Here is a 21,128-nt window from a genome sequence, read left to right as displayed (position 1 = left end):
TTCACCTACCAACGGACATGCAAAAATGTGTTTACAAATGTACACACCACTATACGTCCCACATCTCTGCCTTCTATGAACTTAACTGTGCAGTGAGCACACTAATAAGAATGAAATGGATGGCCACTGTGATTTTTACAGCATCACTTTTTTCCTCCTACAGTAAAATGTTACTGGCCGAGTGATTCTCTGAATTTCTTAGCAGAGCAAATTAAGAGTCTTGAATATTTCCAGGGGGGGGGGGGCTATGGCTAATTAGCATTAGCAACTCCCCTGGACTGCCCTCATTTTAACATGCAGCTTTGCCATGAGACTAGTTTCCATGCTGAAGTTACATGAGGGGAAAACCTCAGCAGTAGAGCGGTCTCTGAATTCAAAAGGCTTAGCTTGATGCAGAAACTTTCTGAGCAAAGGCTTTTGCATTAAGTTAAGCCTTTCTGAATCCCAAGGTTTATCTGCCATCAGATGTGTGTTGCATTACAGCTTTATTATCCAATAAGAAACATATATATTAAAATGATAATAAGGTGAAGATGACAAGGTTAGAGCTCTGTATTTCGTTTCCTTAACTATGAAATAATTTAGGGCAATTAGGGCTCTCATTTCAGTGAATGCATAAAATGATATATTGCAAAGAATTAGTAAATACTGGGATGTGCTGAGGTTTGGTGACAGGCATTGTACTTAAGTCACACGCACAATCAAAAGTTGTTTTCAAAAGATGTAAAAGTTTTCCTAATATTTTGTTTTGGGACAATGTTAAAAGAAAGAAACTAGTTAAACTTATTTTTTTTCTCATAGTGGATAGATGCTTATAATGAAAACCCTGCATTAGATGTAGAATAGTATGTAAAATATGATTTTCATCCTGCAACTTGGACCTACTAAATGTGCAAAACAGTAAATATGCTTTTGATCAAATGTCAGTGTCCTGCCTTTAGTATGGGCAATATTTCCTACTTTGAAGCTTAGAGTAATAGAGCAGATAATGCATCTGATACAAAGGTGAGATTATAAAATCAGAAATCATGGCCCTTTCATTTTTAACATCGTTCTATACATCTCTCTTCATTGTAATTCACTGGAATTTTGCAAGTTAAACTTTTGCCACAAGGTGGCGATATCAACCTGCATCTCAATGAACTTTTTCTAGGTTAGGTGCCTTACAAACGATATGGACTAAAGTAACAGGTTTGAGAGTAGTCTTTCTTTTCATAACGGTTACCACCAGTTGTATCTTGTGATGAATGTTATTTATCAGCATAATATTTTATTTAAGGGGCATACATATTTTTGTTATATATATATATATGTTGCAAGTAAATTTGTGTTTTGCTTTTAATAGTTAACTTGTGTTAGTTATTGTCACATGATAAGTTCATTGTCGCAGCATGTACATGTTGCTGATCTTGTGGACAGGATAAAATTGGTTATGTCTGCTCACATAAGGTGCTGTTTTGATGACAGTATATAATACGAGTTTCTAAAGACTTTACACAAGGCTAGGCTGTTATATTTTCTAGGACCATGATGATTTATTCCTCATCACTGAATGTCTGAGTCATATGCAGTTTCAGACAGCTTTTAACAATAGTCACAATCTTTTCAGTAAGTGCAAAGTGTCCTTTTCAGCTGTAATACTCTACTCTGTCATACTGATAATGCCCCATACCTCTGTGCCACAAAGGACAGTGGTAATATTGCATAAGGTATAACTTCTGAGACATTTCTAAGACAACGGGCTGATAACTATATTTTTCAAGTACATAACCTCTCTTTTCATACTCATTTTGTATTGTGCATTGATGCTTTCTTTTATATATATATATATATATATATATATATATATATATATATATATTTACACACACACACACACAAATATATATATAAAATTATACACACACACACACACACACACACACACACACACACACACACACACACACACACGCATATATATATATATATATATATATATATATATATATATATATATATATATATATATACTGCAAGAAAAACCCAGTCAAGCTGGAGTTTTCACAGTGTGATAACTAAATGTCCTGTAGTGGAGGCCCATGGGATATATGGAAATTACCTCTTAAGGATATCATGTGTTTCAGCTACATAGCCTCTGACTGTTCATGACTTTTTTTACTTTTTAAGTCTTTATCGTTACATCCAGGACAATAAAGCCAAACTCCACTAGCTATGGCCATGCATGTTTCAGCCTTTTTGTTTTATTGACCTTATCAGCACAGCATAAGGGGATAGTTTGGCTATATTTCAGAAGCATAGGGTTTTTAAACCCAGCTGATGCCCATGAAGATTAAAGTGCCTCCAAAATATCTCATATATATCAATATCTATGTATCTGTATATATATATATATATATATATATATATATATATATATAGATGTATATATAGATATATATATATATATATATATATATATATATATATATATATATATATATATATATATATATATATATATATATATATATATAGATAGATAGATTTAGATAGATTTATATGTATGTGTGTGTGTATGTATACATATATATATATATATATATATATATATATATATATACACATGTGTGGGTGTGTGTGTGTGTGTGTGTGTGTGTGTGTGTGTGTGTGTGTGTGTGTGTGTGTGTGTGTGTGTGTGTGTGTGTGTGTGTGTGTGTGTGTGTGTGTGTGTGTGTGTGTGCGCGCACATTTCTCCACTGTTTTATTTCCAGCTTTGGAACCTGCTGAAACAGCTCCCAGTCCTTGCTTTCAGTTTTCTGTGAACCATGTTCCTATTACTCCTTTAAACAGGATGAGCCTCAGAATTAGGGTCTAGTTTGACCCTAGAATTACCAAGAGACTTAAATCCTACTTCCTTTGCAAACCTTAAATGGTGAACAGTTTGCCCAAACTCTTCCCTGGTGATCAAGACCATACTTTAATCACTCATAAATAACATAAATACTTGGATTGAAGCTGCCATTGTTTTGCTTTCAGATAGTGATTGTAAGCGCCAAAGCCTTTCCTACACATGTAGCTACTTTAGGAGATAGTCTCCCCTTAACACTGGCCTTAGCCTCATAGGGCACATTCTTGCCATCTCTGACCTACTCACCGCTAGGATTACACCATTTTTATAGGTAGTCCCTTTGACTTCACTTCCTTTCCTAAACACACTTCCAAAATTTCCCTCCTGGACTGAAATTATTACAAGACCAATACTATTTATCTTTAAGTTTCTTCCTTTTCCCACAATATTCACTGCAATACACTTAATCAATCAGGCTCTAGTATATAGGTAACAAATGTTATGTGCATACCATAATTCTTGATTTGCTTAAAGGGTTCAGTCTTTTTAACCCATAGGTCTCAGATACTTTACCTTTCCCATGATACTTGCTGTTTAAAAGTTTATGAAAAAGCTTAAGAACGAAGACAGCATAAACCAATGACTTCTAGATAGCGGATGAAGAAATACTTTGTTAATAAAGATGGATTTTTCCAGGCAGCTCTAACATTTAGGTAAGTATATAACTTTTATATCAGCTAAGGAGATTTAATCTTCATTTACCATTAAGGCAGAATCCCTAGATAGCTCTTCTGGGCAGTGGTAATGGAGAAATTACTATAAAACTCTGAGTCCCAAACCTCCTCAATCCCCTCTTGACATCTTGTATCCCAGAAACACAAATATTTTCATTACATTCTTTGTCTAAGACATCAAGGAGATGAATGTATCTGTGGTAGTATATGAAGCTCTGCATCAACGATAGCTTCACAGTCAAAAAAATTTGGCAGAGCACAGGCACTGCAATTTCGGAAAAGGAGGAGGAGATGGCAGGCCATTAATGGCATAGATGACTCTAAGCCAAAGTCAAAGTCAACTTTATTGTTGATATACACAGAAGTGCAAGCTGAACAAAATTACATTGCTTTGGTCCCCGTGCAAGATATAACAATGAACACATAGTTTGAATGACAGTAAGACTAATATAAACATACAGTAATAATTAAAATATTAACAACACAATACATTTCCACAGTTGGACAGGAAGACATTAGACAGTATTATACCAGTAGTTATTGCAAAGACTATGATTTCACATTGTGATTACTTAGAATATTGCACTTCGTCAGTAGTAGTAGTAGTATGATATATTCTGATGTTCTTATTGTGGGTCTATATTATGTGATCGAATGGTCAAATAGCCGAACACGTAATAGTTGACCCATAATAATCGAACCGCGACAATGTCGAACGGAAAATAGAAAAAGAGAAACCCAGCCAAACAAACCATTTAAATGCTCTATGCAGGGGGGCAAACCCCCCTGCACCCCCACACTCCCGCTACTTAAATATACCAACTCCAAGATCGCACTACAATGCAGACAATGGAAAACTTCCATTTCCACACTGTACAGAGATCTCCGTTGAACCATTCGACATTGTGGTGGTTCAATTATTATGGGTTGACTATTACGTGTTTGACTATTTGACCATTCGATCGTGTAATATAGACCCTCTTATTGCACATGTATGGAGTGGTGACTCATTACTGACTGTTGCACATTCAGGAAGTAATAACATAAGACATCAGACTAACTGTAGCAGTTACTGAAGCAATTTGCCAGAGTGATTACTAGATGATACTTCATAGCAAGTGGCATAGTGATCTAATTATTCACTGTCATGCCTGGCACTCAAGTTCAGCAGCCTTATGGATAGAGGGAAGAAGCTTCTGTTCAGTGTAGATGTTTTGTGGTGTAAGCTGCGATACCGCCTGCCCAAGGAAAGGTGGAAGTATATGCCATGGGCAGGGTGAGTGGGATCATTGATTATCTTCCTAGCCCTTCCCACACACTGAGTCTCATGCAGATCATCCATGGATGGGAGCGAGGAACCAGTGATGTTTTCTGCTGTCATCATTACCCTCAGGAGAGCCTTGCAGTCAGATGTTTTGCAGTTACCATACCAAACTATGATGTTATTTGAGAGGATGCTCTCGATTGTCCCCTTGTAGAAGGCTTTGAGGATGGACTGAGACAGGTTTGCCTTCTTCAGCTTCCTTAAGAAGTGCAGACATCATTGTGACATCTTCACTGTGTGGCTAATATGAGTCAACCAGGATAGGTCATCTGAGATGTGCACCCCCAGGAGCTTGGTGTTTTTAACTGTTTCCACTGCCACCCCCTTAATTTCCAGAGGTTGATGTATCTCCCGAGTATTCCTGAAGTCCACTATTAATTCTTTGGTCTTGCTTACATTTAAGCCAGATTGCTGCTGTCACACCAGCCTATCAGATGCTCCACTTCATCCCTGTAGGCTGTTTTCTCACCATTTTCGACAAGACCTAAGACAGTGGTATCATCTGCGAACTTGAGGATTTTGTTGGATTTATGCTTGACCATGGTCTCTAAGTAAAGAACATGAAGAAAAGAAGATCAAGGGACTACCTGAGTGACAGAAACATTAAACTCCATGGAGCCTCAACTAAGTCATCCTGGAAAATGTTCTGCTGGCAGCAGATTATAAAGACTCACAAAATCAGATCCACCCAGCCAAGAAGTGTGACTGAAGATGGAAATGTGACTTATCATAGATAGGTTGCTGGTGGATAGTACCAGGGAACCTAGTTATAAGGAAGCAAGATGCAGAACACAAATAGCACAATACCACATCTCAAGTCAAAAACACAAAAAACTGCTACTAAGCTCTCATCTTTGTGCAGGAGTCTGGGAAAACTTAACCTGAGTCAACAGCTATGTTCCATTCAAGGTGAATAAGCTTCTGTATTGAATTGGACAGCATTACCACTTAAGTTTGGCAACTTCCAAAACATCCTCCCTCTTCTCAGGAGGAGATTTAAAGAGACATGTAAGAACCAGTGACTAACACAATTATAGACCTAAGCTGCACAACCACAAAAAAAAAAAAAAAAAAGAAAAATCTGTTAAGTCACATAATGGATGTCCAGTGGTGTACAGGCTATAACTATAAACCATCCTATCCTTAACAAAGAATTCTGTAGATAATATCCACATGACAGTGCCTGTACTCATGCCAAAAAAAAAAACATGATTTGCCAGAAGACCTTTGATCAGCCTAGAGTGATTAGTTAATTCAGCTAAGAACTGGGATCCCACATGAAGACACATCCAATAACTAAGCAATGTTGGTTCAAATGGAAGTTCTTAAGAAAGAAGAAAGCTCATGAGAGCCATCTACCATGACTGCCAATGCTGAACAAGAGAACCTGAGGCTGTTGATATCAAGGTGGTAAATCCAGCCAAAACCTGGACTACTGAGGGAAGAGGTCAAGAAGCAGGTTGTGAAGAATTCTGTAGGATGACCACCACTTTGAATAATTCCTAGAGATAACTGGTAAGAGACATCAACAGAGCCAAGTGAGAGAATTAAACTAGGATTTTTTAACCCTTCCCAGCAAAGGATCAAACGATGTGTGGGCCTCACTCTCTGGGGAAACCAAATGCTTCAGTTACAACTGATCAGCAAGGCTTAAGCTATGGAAATGGGACATTTGTGAACAATCCAAAGAGAAAGGGAAAACAAAGAAAATACATTCCCCAACTCAGGCGAATAGACAAAAGAGCCAGTGTGACAACTTGAAGAAGCCAGAACCTAGACCCTGGTTATGACCAAATTGTGTTTGGATGGAATCCATAGACAATATAATGCCATTAACCATGTTAGATAAGCAAGGTGAATAGCAACTGGATGTAAATTATGCTCCACTGGTAAAATTATTGACATACTTGCCCAAGGAATCATCAACCAATGGGCAAAACAGCATGGACCAAAAAAGAATACTTATAGCACCAGGTAAGTAATTGCTAGAAAATTTATGACCACACACTGAATAGAGAAAGCAGATCACAAGTAGAAAGCAAAACTGAAGTATCCCATGAACAGCCCAGCACCAAGCAGCTGTGCAGAAGTATCTGAATTCAGCAGTAGCGCACTAAAATTGACTGGCACTGAAAGGGAAACCAAATCCCCCTCCCTCTCTTACACCCTTAGCATTTGTGTCTCCAGAGACAGCCAAGTGTCTACAGCAGTAAGGGGCTAGACATCCCCAGTCTTTGGTTCTTTGGAGAAAAACTTAGAGATAGCACAAGCTCAATAAGGTTGTTGGGCAAGCTGTGTCAACTAGATGTTCACTACTTGTAAAGTGATGCCACCAAGGAGGCTAATATTATCCATGAAACCACAAGGGAAGAGTAGAAGAACCCTGAATGGTCAAGTCAGGACCCGGTTTCCCTTTCCATGGACATCAGTGTTACTGAGGAGCTCCACAGCTACAAACGATAATTAAAAAAATTCCTTGTACACCTAAATTAGCAATCTGAAGGAAAGTAAGGGTCTAGGGTAGATCCAGTTACTACAGCCTCATGGATAGTGTAGACAAGTGTAGGAGTAAGGACCAACATTGAGCCATTCTGTGTCCAGCCCTTACCAAAAATGCACGACAGGATGGAAATGCTATGCCCATAAGCAAAGAGTCAGGCTTAAGAATAGCACCTCCTGAGTACCAAGGTCAGCAGGCTCCATTCATCATAGGTCCTGATGGTGTAAGAAGTAGCTTCAGTTGCATCAGAATTGCTAATGTACCTGGAATGTCTATACACCTTCTAAATAAAGTGCCTGCATAGCCTGGGGAAGTGACATCTGACAATCAGGGTATACATGAAGCACCTCTGAGTCCTATGGCTTTATGTAAACAGAATATCCTTAGCAGGTACTACTGTTAGAACCTCATTTGAACCTTATTACTGCTGTCTTGTCTCTTGCTAACTCACTTTGCCTTTCTCCATTGTGTGATCTCAATACACAGATACTAGAGGTTACCTCTGTTTCTGCTGGTTAAGTTCTACTTTAACCACCTACAATTGTTAAACTCCTAGCATATTTTGCATACTATTGTCTCTTCATTACTAGACATCAACCACTAAGAAATCCTTGTGTTAAGGTAAACCTATATATGGGTCCCTAGTCTGATGTTTCTAAAAATATCCATACCTACGTTGTCACCTCAGTCCAATTAGTGTATGCACCTTAAATAAACTATGCTACCAAATATGGGCATATTTTCAGCTCTACTGGCTATGAGCCAGAAGAAACACACTGTAGTATCAAAGTAGCCCATATTAATGCCTACAGCATGTGCAGCAAGCTGCCATTGCAACAAGAGTTGGGCTTGTCATTCAAGTATGATAAGTTCAGTATAATGAGCTACTCAGTTCCCAAACACCAGTCTGGGCTCCGAGATGGGGATGCTAGTGTGTGTGTGGCCCGAAACAAATGGTATGCATTCCATTCCATACCTAATATCATACCTTTGGGACTCAGAACCTGAAAGAATCCACATACCTCTTTAGTGGATAGCTTCAGAAACCTGGCTTATTAGGATAATTAGGATGATTTTTTAAAATGTATCTATTTTAACATTTTTAACTTTGCATTTGCTGATAATTATATCCTTTTTATGTATTTATTCATTTTTAAAAGTGTTTATATTTTTTGTGATAATGTGCACTAGTTTGAAATGAAACACAAGCACTTTTATAAGATCTGATGTCCTTGAGTAATATTTTGCTGTCAGAATTCTACATAGTTAAGCAAAATAGGAAACACAAAGATGCAGGTGATGTGGTTGTCTTTTACAGACTCTTTTACATTGTGCCCTCCTGCTGAACCAATTCCCATCTTTAACTCGTAGGGAATCTATACTCCTTTCATACAGCAAAAACACTTATCATGCCTTTATTATCCAGCAGACACCCCTACTGATACTTTGAGCACTCACTGCAGTGGTTTGCACTTATTATTATTAACTAATCATCAAAGAAAATTTATACTGGAAGCTTCTCCAGAGCCATTTTTACATTCCTCCTGAAAGATGTTTGGATTAGCACAGATGGTTTTGCTAACTTTGGGAACAAACAAAACTTCTGGCAGAGACAGCATACACGACTGCATCCTTTTAGCTGCACTTAATACCGTTGCAGGCACAGGCACTGTGGCAGATAGCATCAGTGTCCACCTGCCTACATGAGTATCAGCTCCAGGGACCCAGATGACCAGGTCTGAGTAGCAGACTGGGTGCTAAAAGAGCTGGCTGAGGAGGACGGAAGTAAATATCCAATGCTGGATCACTGGTAGGAGAGAATAAGATTGATCCACTTCATGTTTGGTACCCAGCAGATGTGGGTGACTCTGCATATAGCATTATGGGGTAAGAGATACAAACTGTACATGTGCAATAGTTATCATAAATTGGTACATTGGAGTATACACTTATTACAGAAGATGTCGCTATAAAATCACATGGATATTGGACTGTTGTACTGGTCCCACCAGACCAAATGAATATAAAATATTCCCACATCCATGACTGCCTGGTTGATGGCCTATTTTCCATATAGCTTTCACCCTTCAAACCAGCTGCTTAAGGGTATAAAGGTGATGGTAGTCTGATCATCAGTGAAGATTGGGGCTCTCCCATAGAGTGATGTATAGTAGGGATGAATTAGTGGCAGTCTCTAACAAGGAAACTCATGGTCAGTGAGCAATGGAAACTAATATAACATAGAAAGATGCTTATGTTCGCTGTCTGGCATTACAGCAAGTTCCAGAAAGCATTTTGTTATTCTTCTTTAGAAAGCTCAGGATGTTCATTTCTAGTTTCCATAAAGCATTTTGTTAGTCTTTAGAAAGTTCAGGATGTTCACTTTCAGTACCTTCAGTCTCATACCCAGTAGTAGGGACTGTACACCCCCTGCAGTTAAACATTTCAATGTCACCTTTTAGCCTATAAACAAAACTTCTAGGTTCTTGCCTTATGTCATACTAGAACCAAAGTCCTATAAATGCAAATAATGGCATTATTATGCTATCTCTTTTATTCTCTTTAGAGAGTCTAGTTATAACACCAAAACCATGTTATTAGAAAGCTGAAGACAGTCAAAAGATACTAGCAATAACAAAAAAATCCAATATGGTTCTGGTCTGGATACAGCAAGTGTTATATTCTGTCAGATCAGGAAAGCCCATTCCCTTAGCAGAACACATCATTGTCTATTTTGAATATATCATACTTAAGAGAACACTTAACCATTGCCACCACAGCTATTAACTCCAATAACCAAACCTATAACTCACATTGCAATCATTATGTATCTAAAGCTTTCTTAATATACTACTGTTCACCCTGCAACCATTCTATGCCTGTGCGTTCTTAACATTCTAAATGCAATCTGATTGCATGTTTTCTAAGTTGTTCAGATTATAATCATTCTGCTTAGACATTATTTTTAATACTCAGTTTTAAACTGTTTTATTCACTTTTTTGTTTTTAAATCATTAATAATATAATTACTAAATCTGTCCATGATTTGTTGAGTGTAGTCACTGAATCTACCATTTATGTCTATTGGCGTGGATCATGGCTGTAAGGGATGCTGTGACTACCCCACTTACGTGGTTAACAGCTGTAAAAATAAAAATAAAAATAAATTAACAAATACTATTCTAACTGGTCATGTTACCCTTATCAAAGTCTTCTAATGATTGGTGGCTGATTTCCTGGCATTACTTTTTAAGATGATTATACCATCTGTTTACTTCCCATTAATGCTCCAAAAAACAGATATATACTTAAAAAACATGTTCCCTAATTCTGTAAACCAGCAATAATATTTACTTTGTATTGTAAAGTTCTTCATCTGCAGTAAGGTACTAACAACTTATTCTCCTTTTGAGGCCTGTGTCTGAAATACATAGGAAAATGTGAACATTCATGGTTTATCATTAAATCAGCACTTGGAACTTATAATCAAACATTCAGCAGAATCTGTTTCAGCAGTGGAACTAACATAGCTCTCTATAATCGAAACTGCAAACATATGCACTGAGATTAACAGTGGCAATCATGCCTCTCAACCTCTTACAGTAAGAAATCTGGTCAAAGCCATAAATATTGCTCTTACAAAATTTAGAAAACAGCTAGAACAAGAGATTTTGCATTAGCATGAATTTTCTGAAGAGCATGAAGTCTGAAACTCAAATGACTGTTGTTATTTTCTGACTTCAACCCTCAATGATTTGCCAGAAAACCACAATTTTATGAGAAACAGATCAAAAATATGAGGCAAACATCTGGACATTCAGTGAAAATCTGTACAGTTGCGAGGTATGGTAGCAATATTGTTGGTACTTGTGTCAAAGACATTTTATATTGTCAGCTACTAGTTGCTATTAAGCAGCCTCTCTGCCTCAGAACGTTCTGTAGACACTAGCAGTGATTAAGCATCTACCTTGAAGGCAGGTCTTGGCCTGTAGAATGGTAAAATTCTTCCTCTAACCTTCTGCCAGTTACTATGGATGTGACTGACATGTAGAAACAGTGTTTTACTGCTATGGCAGCCTGGAAATTTACTGTGTCAGTACTTTTTTTCAGCCTTTACTACGTCAGCCATGTAGTACATACAGCAGCATGAACTTAACTCTACTCAGGCCTCTTGTCTGACTCAGGCATGTAACAAAATGTCACCAAAGAAAGAACAATGTTTGAGAACATATCTGCCTCTTTTCAGTCTGTTTCTGACTTTCTTACTGCTTATATGGATCAATCATACATGGAAGTTATAAAACCTGCAAGTATTTTTGAGATCATTTTGGTCAGTCAGCTCGAGTATGACTCCATGTCAAGTCCTTCAGTACAAAATACAATCATAAGCTTGGCATACCATACAGGGTTAGGACATTTTTGACTGTCCATGCTAGAATAGCTGAAATGTTTTTCTGCTGACCAGCCTCCTGTTCTCATCTACTAACTAACTTTTGATGATACATAAGCTTGAACTGGCTTATAGAGGGATTGCATGCTTTTTGCTTTTGTAGCCCCCTGGTCTCAGTCTCACCATTTTACCTGACTAATATAAGTTAATTATGTGAACCTCACCCATATAACAACGATGGCTTATGGGCTAGTGCATGCCATATACTCCAATAACTATACAGCATTAGCTAAGATACTGATGCAGCATATTCTTTTAAGGTCACTTTGATCTTAAAGTTGTCACATTAGTAAAATCAAACCATCTACCATTAGACAAAGATACTCAACCTTCAGTGTTTACATTGACAAATAATGGAATAGACTGTCTGCTAGCATACAGGAACTTGGTTGCTTCCAAACAAAGGTTCAGATTAGCCATCGGGTGTCACCTATCTTGTAGCTAGTTCTAGAAACTGTGGAGTTACATGGTATAGCTAAATAGCCACAAACCACCATATATGTTTTCAGTTTACATATCCTCCATTTGAATTTCCACCTGATTTCCAGTCAACTCTTTTCACTCCTGTCTGTGTCCTTCTCTTCTTCTCATTCATTATAAAGTAGCCATTATCAGAAACTGGTGTAATTCATATTCTACTTTATTTTCTCTCCCGTGATCTAATACTTCTTTACTAAACTGTCAACCTCCTTTACTTATTCTTATCTCCTTACTGTGCATGTTCTTTGCAGGTCATGCAATCAATATCAGATTAGTGGAATGGGAGTTTTTCTATCCTTCTCTAGGCAAGTTTGCTTTCCCCCTAGCAACCAGCTGCACCATATTCATAGCTGATAACATTACCCTACTTAGTTCAATGTCATTCGGCATGCTTTTTTATATTTGCATGTCAACATTTTGAAAGGTGAACATCAGTACGACTATTGAAGCATCTGTTATTAATGTTCAGGCTTGTAGCCAAGTATACTCCATGTATGCCATGTTAAGCACTTTTTAAAAATAAATACAAGATAAAATAAAAAGCGATCACAAACCACGTGTAAAAGCAAATTGCTGTTTAATAACAGATAACTCTGATGAAGCCTGGTGCATGAGAAGGCGAAAGCGATTAGTCGTTTGAATTTTTTAAGGTTATAAACAGTGATTCGCTTTTACACGTGGTTTGTGATAATTTGTTATTTTATCTTGTGTGCCTGTTGGCAAGTTTTGTATTTATTTTACTTTTTAAGAATAGTTCAGTGAGATTTGATGGAATTTAAACAAAACAAAAGCCCTGTTATATTTACAATGGCTTATGGTTATATATTTTCTTAAAAGGCTTTCTCAGAATGTCTACTTTTGCAGTATTGAAAAAATATGATGTGCTGAAATATGTACTATATGGGACTGTGAGGACAACACTTTTGGGTAGGAACTATATTTGGCAAACTGATGTATAATTCCAAAAATCTTAGTTATGCCTCTGTTAATGCAGTATGCCAATGTTATGGCATCATCTCTGTAATAAATGTAACATTATGTAGTCCACTCTACTGTTCCTCTTGTATTTGCTTAGATTTTATACACACACACACAGAGACACAAACATGGACACAGCCACACAGGCACATATGAATGCCTACTTAAAACCAAGTTGAGGGGATGCTCAATCTGACTCTTTTCAGCCATGACCTGAATCACAAAATGACAAATATACAAAGTGATAATAAGCAGGTTGAGATATATGGCTAAGTGTTTCATGCAGTTGTGACTGAATGCATTCATTATATCAAACACGTTGTGATGTAATTGTGGATTAAAGCAGACAGTTAGTGACTAAAACTATCCTACATACATAATAAAATATGGGAAATGCACACATGGGATACTGTTTAGATTCAGAAGACATGATAATGGTTTGATGTAAATAGTAATATTTTAGAGAAATATTGGATGAAAGCAAGTACAAATAAAGGCTGGTTTTAAATGTTCATAAAGAGAGCTTTAGAAGGGTGCTAGGATGGTCGGATGCAAATATTTAGTGGGATCGATATCTTTTCTTCTGGGCCTAACTCTCCCTCCCTTCTACAAACCCGCTATAACAAAAATTTTCTTAGACACCACTTCATAAGAGCCTTGGAACATTGCAGCTGGTCTCCCATCAAAACCCTTTCATTAGACAAAGCAGTTGATTACTTCAACTCCACATTCCTAAATATCCTCAACCAACTAGCCCCCTTAAAACCTATCAGGATACATAGCAACCCTACTTCTTGGCTCCAGAAAATCACAAAAGCCCTACTTAGAGCCAGGGATAAAGCCTGGAAAATCTGGCACCACATCAGATCACCTGCAGCTAGGCAAACCTTTCATTAGCTCCAGAACAAAGCAAAAAAGTGGGTTAAGCTCAATAAACAAAATTGCTATATCACTTACAAAAACAAATACAGTACCAAATCACAAAAATTCTGGGCAACAATAAATAACATCCTACAACCAGGAAGAACCACCACTCCCGCCCCCAATATAACAGGTACAGACCTGGACATAGCCACCAGCTTTAATAATAACTATTTCACCTCCTCAATAATCAAACTCTTAAACAACATCATTTCCTCCAACACCCCACAACCACCTCAGGCCCAAATCAATACCATACCTTTCACACTTAAATGTGTTCCTACCTCTACTATCCAAAAACTCCTAGTCAAACTCAAACCAACCACCCTTGCAGCCAGTATCCTTCCTGCTGAATACTTCCAAATTGCATCCACTCCACAAAGGTGGCCCCTCCCTAGACCTTCCAACTATCCACCAGTTGCAATTCTCTCACCTCTCTCTAAGATTCTAGAAAGATGTATTCATCACCAGTTCCTCTCCTATCTCCTCACCAACAACCTTCTCTCCTCAACCCAACATGGATTTTGCCCATCCCACAGCACCACCGCTGCCCTACTCAAATTCACCAATACTATAAACTCACAAAGGAATCTACATAAATTAGTCTCAACTACCTTCCTAGATTTATCCAAGGCATTTGACACAGTCTCACATAATAAACTACTGTCTTGTCTCTCTAACCTCAACCTTAATAACCCCACCCTACTCTGGTTTAAAATCTATTTAGATAACCGCCAACAATCCATCAAAAGGCATAACTCCCAACCTCCTTAGGCATGCTGCAAGAATCAATCCTAGGACCCCTTCTTTTTAATATCTTCACAAACCAACTCCATTCAGCTACCTCTAAAGCTGACATAGTCCAATACGCTGACCACACAACTCTCATATGCTCTGAACCCAACATCTAACTTCTCCAACAAAAAGCCTAGGAAGCCTTCTCTGAAATAGAGAACTGGCTTAACAACTCACAACTCATACTAAATCCCAAGAAAACACAACTAATGCTATTCCACTCTACTAAAATGAGCAACCCTTACCTACTCTATACTCTCCGCCAACAAAACCCAAATCACCCGTCACTGAGGCTAAACTCCTAGGAGTTACCATTGATCAGCAACTCAAATTCACAAAGCACATATCAGCAACCATCACTAGAGTCCACAAAAGGCTAGGTTCCCTCTATCACTGTAAAAGTTATCTAACCACCGAGTCTCGAATTGCAATAGCCAGGGCCCACCTCCTACCTACTCTACTTTATGCATCTCCAATTCTAACTAATCTTTACAAAACTGACCTTAATAAACTTTCCATCTGTTACAAGGAAATCACTATATTTCCTACCAATGCCAAATCACGATCCCACCTCTGCCTTTCCCTACAAGCCTTGCACTGGCTTGAATTTCCAAACCTATTAAGGTGCCATCAACTCAGCCTTGTGCATCTAATTCTGTACTATCCCGAGAAAACCCCTGACCTGACTGGCATGCTAAACTTCTACAATTCAAATAGACAACTTTGGACCTCCAACAAAGTCTTAATCAAAACCATCACATGCAAAAACAACTCTGGGGAATCACTATTTGCCCATAAAATTGCAAACATATGGAACAACCTTGCCCCTGACCTCAGACTACAAAACTCCACACCCTCCTTCAAAAGCCTATTTAAAACATACCTCTTCATCAAACGTCTATGCAACTGTAATTAACCCCCTGAATCTTATTCCACTCACTAATTCTACACCTCATCTGTCCTGGACAACACAAACAACACACTGTAACTATACCTATCCATGTGTGAGCAATAACCTATATATGAGTGAATGCACATGTGTATGTATGTGCGTGTATATATGTATATATATATATATATATATATATATATATATATATATATATATATATATATATATATGTGTGTGTGTGTGTGTGTGTGTGTGTGTGTGTGTGTGTGTGTGTGTGTGTGTGTGTGTGTGTATAGCTCCCCTTTACAATCTTGAAATACTGAAATCTTGAATTTCAGTATCTCAAGACCATAAAGGCAAATTTTTAAACTAGCAAAAGTGCATAATCGCAAATTCAAATATCTTGAATTCGCAGTTATGGCTGTATGCTACAATAAGTGCGGTGTTTTGTGTGGATGGTGTCAGGTGTTGTGTGTGGATTTAGGTGGAATTTAAGGTAAGTGAGTATTTTGTAAGGGTTTTGGGTGGGAGTATGAGTGTATGTGAGTGTGTTTGTAAATTGTAAGTGTGGGTTAGGGCAGGCAGGTGAAAGTATGAGTGTGTAAGTGTTGGATGTTTTGGTGTTTGTATATGTGTGTGTGTGTGTGTGTGTGTGTATGTGCGAGGGACTGTAGAATGTCTGGGTGTGAGTTTACTTTCTTTTTCTGTTTGTGCGATCTCGGAGTTAGTATATATAAGTAGGGGGTGCAGCCCCCAACATGGGGGTGCAGGAGAGCTTGCCCCCCTGTTTAGTTTTTAGTGTAGGCTTGTGGATGTGTGGTGTTATGTTTTTGTGTTTTTTTTGTTTTGTAATGTGGGTATTGTGATGTATGTGTGGTGTGGTGTATGCTATGTGTTTGGGATTTCAAATTTTGTGGTTTTGGTCGGTTGGTGTTTTGTGGATTCGCCTTTATGGTTTTGAGATACTGAAATTTGAGATATCAGTATTTTGAGATTATAAAATGGAACCATGCATATGTATGTATGTGTATGTGTATATATATATATATATATATATATATATATATATATATATATATATATATATATATATATAAACTGCGGTGGTGGTGCTGCAGTAGAGTTGTCACCTCACAGGAAGACGTTGTCCTGTTAGATTCTCAGCTAAAGTGTCTTCTGTGTGGAGACATGCGTGAATGGGCCTATCTTCGTTGTAGGTTGTGCGTCAGGGCTGGCAACTCGGTACGTAAAAATCTACTGCCAATCATTAGCGGACCGGAGTTCCGCAGTAGCGACCCTTAACCGGGAAAAGCCGAAAGATACATACATATATATATATATATATATATATATGTGTGTGTGTGTGTGTATATATGTGTATATATGTATATGCTCTTACATGTATATTTACTTGAATGTATATATCTAAACTTACACATTTATATACTCCTACTCAATTGTGAAATATCTTGCAATGCTCTACCAGCTCTTATCTACTCTCATTGTATATTTTGTACACTTGTATTTTCAACCAAAACGGGGAATATCCTCTTATTGTATACTAATGGCCGTAAAGCCTACAGTCTGTATGCTACAACTATGCAATGTCTCTTTTGTAAATTTTTCTTCTCTCTGTAAACATATGGAGTTTTTCTCCCCAGGACTTCACTGAAAATGGACACTTGTTGTCCAGTCGGACTATCCTGGCAAACAAATGCTAAATAAATAAATAAATAAATAGTGGAATTACCTTCAATTAGTAGGTGTAGGCTATCTGCATATAGAATAATTTTGTGATGGTGAAGAGTTGATGGAAGTGAATTTATAAATAAAGGAAAGAGATTAGGACCAAGTGTAGATCCCTAAGGAATGTCTGATGAGAATAGTCCTTTCTCTGGGTAAGAGTTATTATGCTCAACATTTATGTGTCCATTTGATAGTAGTGGGATAATCAGAACATATTTGCTCCAGTTTAATTGTTAAATTTGAGTAACTCACTAGATTAACTGTTCAGAGCAGGCCAATGATTACAGTTCCAGCTATATCTGTATTCAGTTGCAGTAAATAGAGCAGATGAAGTACTGAAATCAGGTCAAAGGTCATTCAGGAAAAAGAACGAATACAATTAAACTAGACAAAGAATCGTCAGATAGTTATATACGCCTTTTCTTGAATTTTGACTAGTATTGTAAGTTTTTCAATAGGCTAGAAAAGGTATGGATTCCTTGGGATTTATTCTACCACACAGTGCTGAAGATGTTGCTAGCACATGTTTATTGTGGATCTGATACGTAACTGTGCAGTGCATTTGGAGTGTGTGTGTGTGTGTGTGTGTGTGTGTGTGTGTGTGTGTGTGTGTGTGTGTGTGTGTGTGTGTCTGCATGCGTGCACGTGCATACATGCACTTGGGCAAAAGGAATAGCTCTGCCTCTCAGCTGTCCCCTGTTTTCCACAATTTCCCTGATTTTGACACATATGTTTGCTCTATCCCTCAGCTCTCTCTTAGAAGTTTTGATTTTCTGGTAAAAAATGAAGGATTACAGCAAGTATATAATGCTAGTCAGAATTTCATATTTCTTATTGTTCAGAAAATGCATGTTGATGCAATACCTGTTGTTCTTTTACCATTTTAAGTGAATTAGAGTAATATTGAAAACATGTTTAATTTTTGGGCCTTTGTCCTCCAGTTACCTTTGGCTCTTTAGCAAAGAAGTTGAGAGGTATTTTGGCTTGCTTTGGTTTGTTCCTAATAAAATGTGTGGTTTTGTGATAAACTGGTATGGAATGCAGTCTGTTAATGTAAAATTTACTGTTCCAATAACTTTCAAAGTATGTCAGAGCAATATTTAAAATCTGTGCATGAGTTTATGTCTTTGACTCTTGAGCTAAAAAGTTAAAGGGGAAGGGGGATTTGCAGTGGGTTGCAAAACCAGGCACATATTTTTCAAGCAGACATTAAAGATGCACATGGTCATACAAGTGTCTGTAATTAACAAACTAATAATCTCCACAGAAACACCACAAACCAGTTAACCAAAATATCCTACGATGCTGGGACAGCAACTGAAACTGAAACTCACCAAGAAAGTTAAAAATTCTACTTAATAACAAGAGTTAAGGATTTTTGTTCCTTGATACTTTATCAGGCCTTCATTCCCAGCATCAAAGGATATTTTGGTTAATAAGGATCTGCAATTGTCAGTGATGTGTATGTGTGTGTGTGCGTGTGCATGTGTGTGTGTGCATTTCTGAAGAGGGTATAGATCTCAGCTGCCCCAGAGTTTGCTCCATAATTTTGGTTTGATCCTCATAAAACTGAGGTTTCCTGGTAAATTGCTGATTTCATCACCATGTAAATGGTAAATTGCTGATTCATCACCATGTAATGACAGATATGTGAGTTTCAGACTTACTGTATTTCTGGAAATTGCTAAAACCCATTATATTAGCAACTTTCTAAGTATGTAAGGACAATATTTAAAATAAGTCCATAACTTTGTACCTGATTCTTGAGCTAAGTGGTTGAGATGGCATGGGGCGGTTACAGTGGATTGTACTATATGGTTCTAACAGCAGTGAGGTGAAATATATTTCTATGCCATTATTTATGTAATTACTCACTCATTTGATAACAATCAGACATCTAAGTTGTATGCAGCCATACAGCTATCTGCAATTGATGTTTAAGTTTGTGTGTTTGTTTGCATTTGTGTGCGCGCATGTGTGTTTGTGTGTGTGTGTGTGTGTGTGTGTGTGTGTGTGTGTGTGTGTGTGTATGTGTAATTAAACACTGCAAAGCTTTTATAATGTTATTATGAGAAAAAAGTATACAAAGCTATGAAAAAATGCAATGTGATTTATACAAGAAATGGAAGAGTTCATAAGTAATATTCTTTAAATTGACTTACATATTGTATGGAAGTAAAATGCACATGTTTTTATTTTCAAAAATGTATTTCCATAGACAAAAAATACTAAATAAATTTGTAAACATGATTGAACTAATCCCCTTTTCACCTGTAAAGAAAAAAACCCAGTAATTTTATTGTCTCAGTTTATGATATTGTTGTGACAGTTTCAAATTTTATAGAATTGCTGAGATGAACCACAGTTTTCGGTTAGAAGTTGGCTGTTCTCAAGGATAGCCTAATTCCAATAATTTCAGATTATCCTTGTCATTGCCATTCTTGCTAATGCTACAATCTTTGCATAAAATTGATGTAGGTTATACAATCTATTGAAAACCCACGTCATAGGAGTCTTCAGTAGCAATTTGGTTGTTCAAAATGTTATTAACTAAAGAAAAAAAAATTACCACCAAGGCTGAATTCTTGAACAAACCCACCATGTATTGCTAATCATCCAGCTGAGCACACCCCCTGACAGCATTGTTTATTTTTATAAGACCATCACATTTTAGTTAGGTTGTAGTGAGCTCTATCGAGAGTATCTTTAAGACACAATCCCTAAAAGAACAAAACAGTGTCCTTCATTGTTCCCTGATCACCTTAAAATCCTCTAAATGAACTGAAACTAGAACTTCTTTAATCCATTCTGCCACAGTTTTGGACATATATGTCAAATTGGGTATTTTGATAAAGTTGATTATTTTAGCAAACATTTTTTTTTTACCAGAACTAACTCTAGTATTATAACCTTGAGTTGGAAAAATGAGGTTTCAGTTTCTTTCATTTCTTATAACAAATAAGTCTGTTTGATATTAAAATGTGGCGCTGAACAGCTGTTGCTCTATGATTTCCTTCAAAAAAGAAAGAAAGAAACAATCAAACATCTCTTATAAATGTAGAAAAATTTTAAGAAGTTATATTAAGCAGAACCCATATGTCTTAGGGCATATCTAATCATGGAATGGAAAGAAATGCAAAGGAAACAAAGTATAGAAATAAGGCTTTAGTCATTTTCCCCCTATGGCAAGAACATATATTTCTTTACAAACTTAGCTTAAATACCATCCAATAAAGTTGGCAAATTTGCCATGAGTCTAAAAATAATCTATAGTAGAGACAATTGATCATTAATTGCATTACCCATGAGAAATTGCACTTACTATTGTTTCCCAAGGAATCCTTGATGACCCTCCCCATAAATATTTTTTTGTAAGTCCTTTTGCTTTTATTATAGCAAGAGGAATAAGACAAATAAAAAAAAACTGTTAATATAAAAAGTCCAAAGTGGATACATTTTAACATACTTCAAAAATGTA

The sequence above is a fragment of the Protopterus annectens genome, chromosome 5.part0 (assembly GCF_019279795.1).
Source record: "Protopterus annectens isolate FY-2018-M chromosome 5.part0, PAN1.0, whole genome shotgun sequence".
In the NCBI taxonomy this organism is placed as follows: Eukaryota; Metazoa; Chordata; order Ceratodontiformes; family Protopteridae; genus Protopterus; species Protopterus annectens.
Note: the sequence above shows the minus strand (reverse complement) of the source record.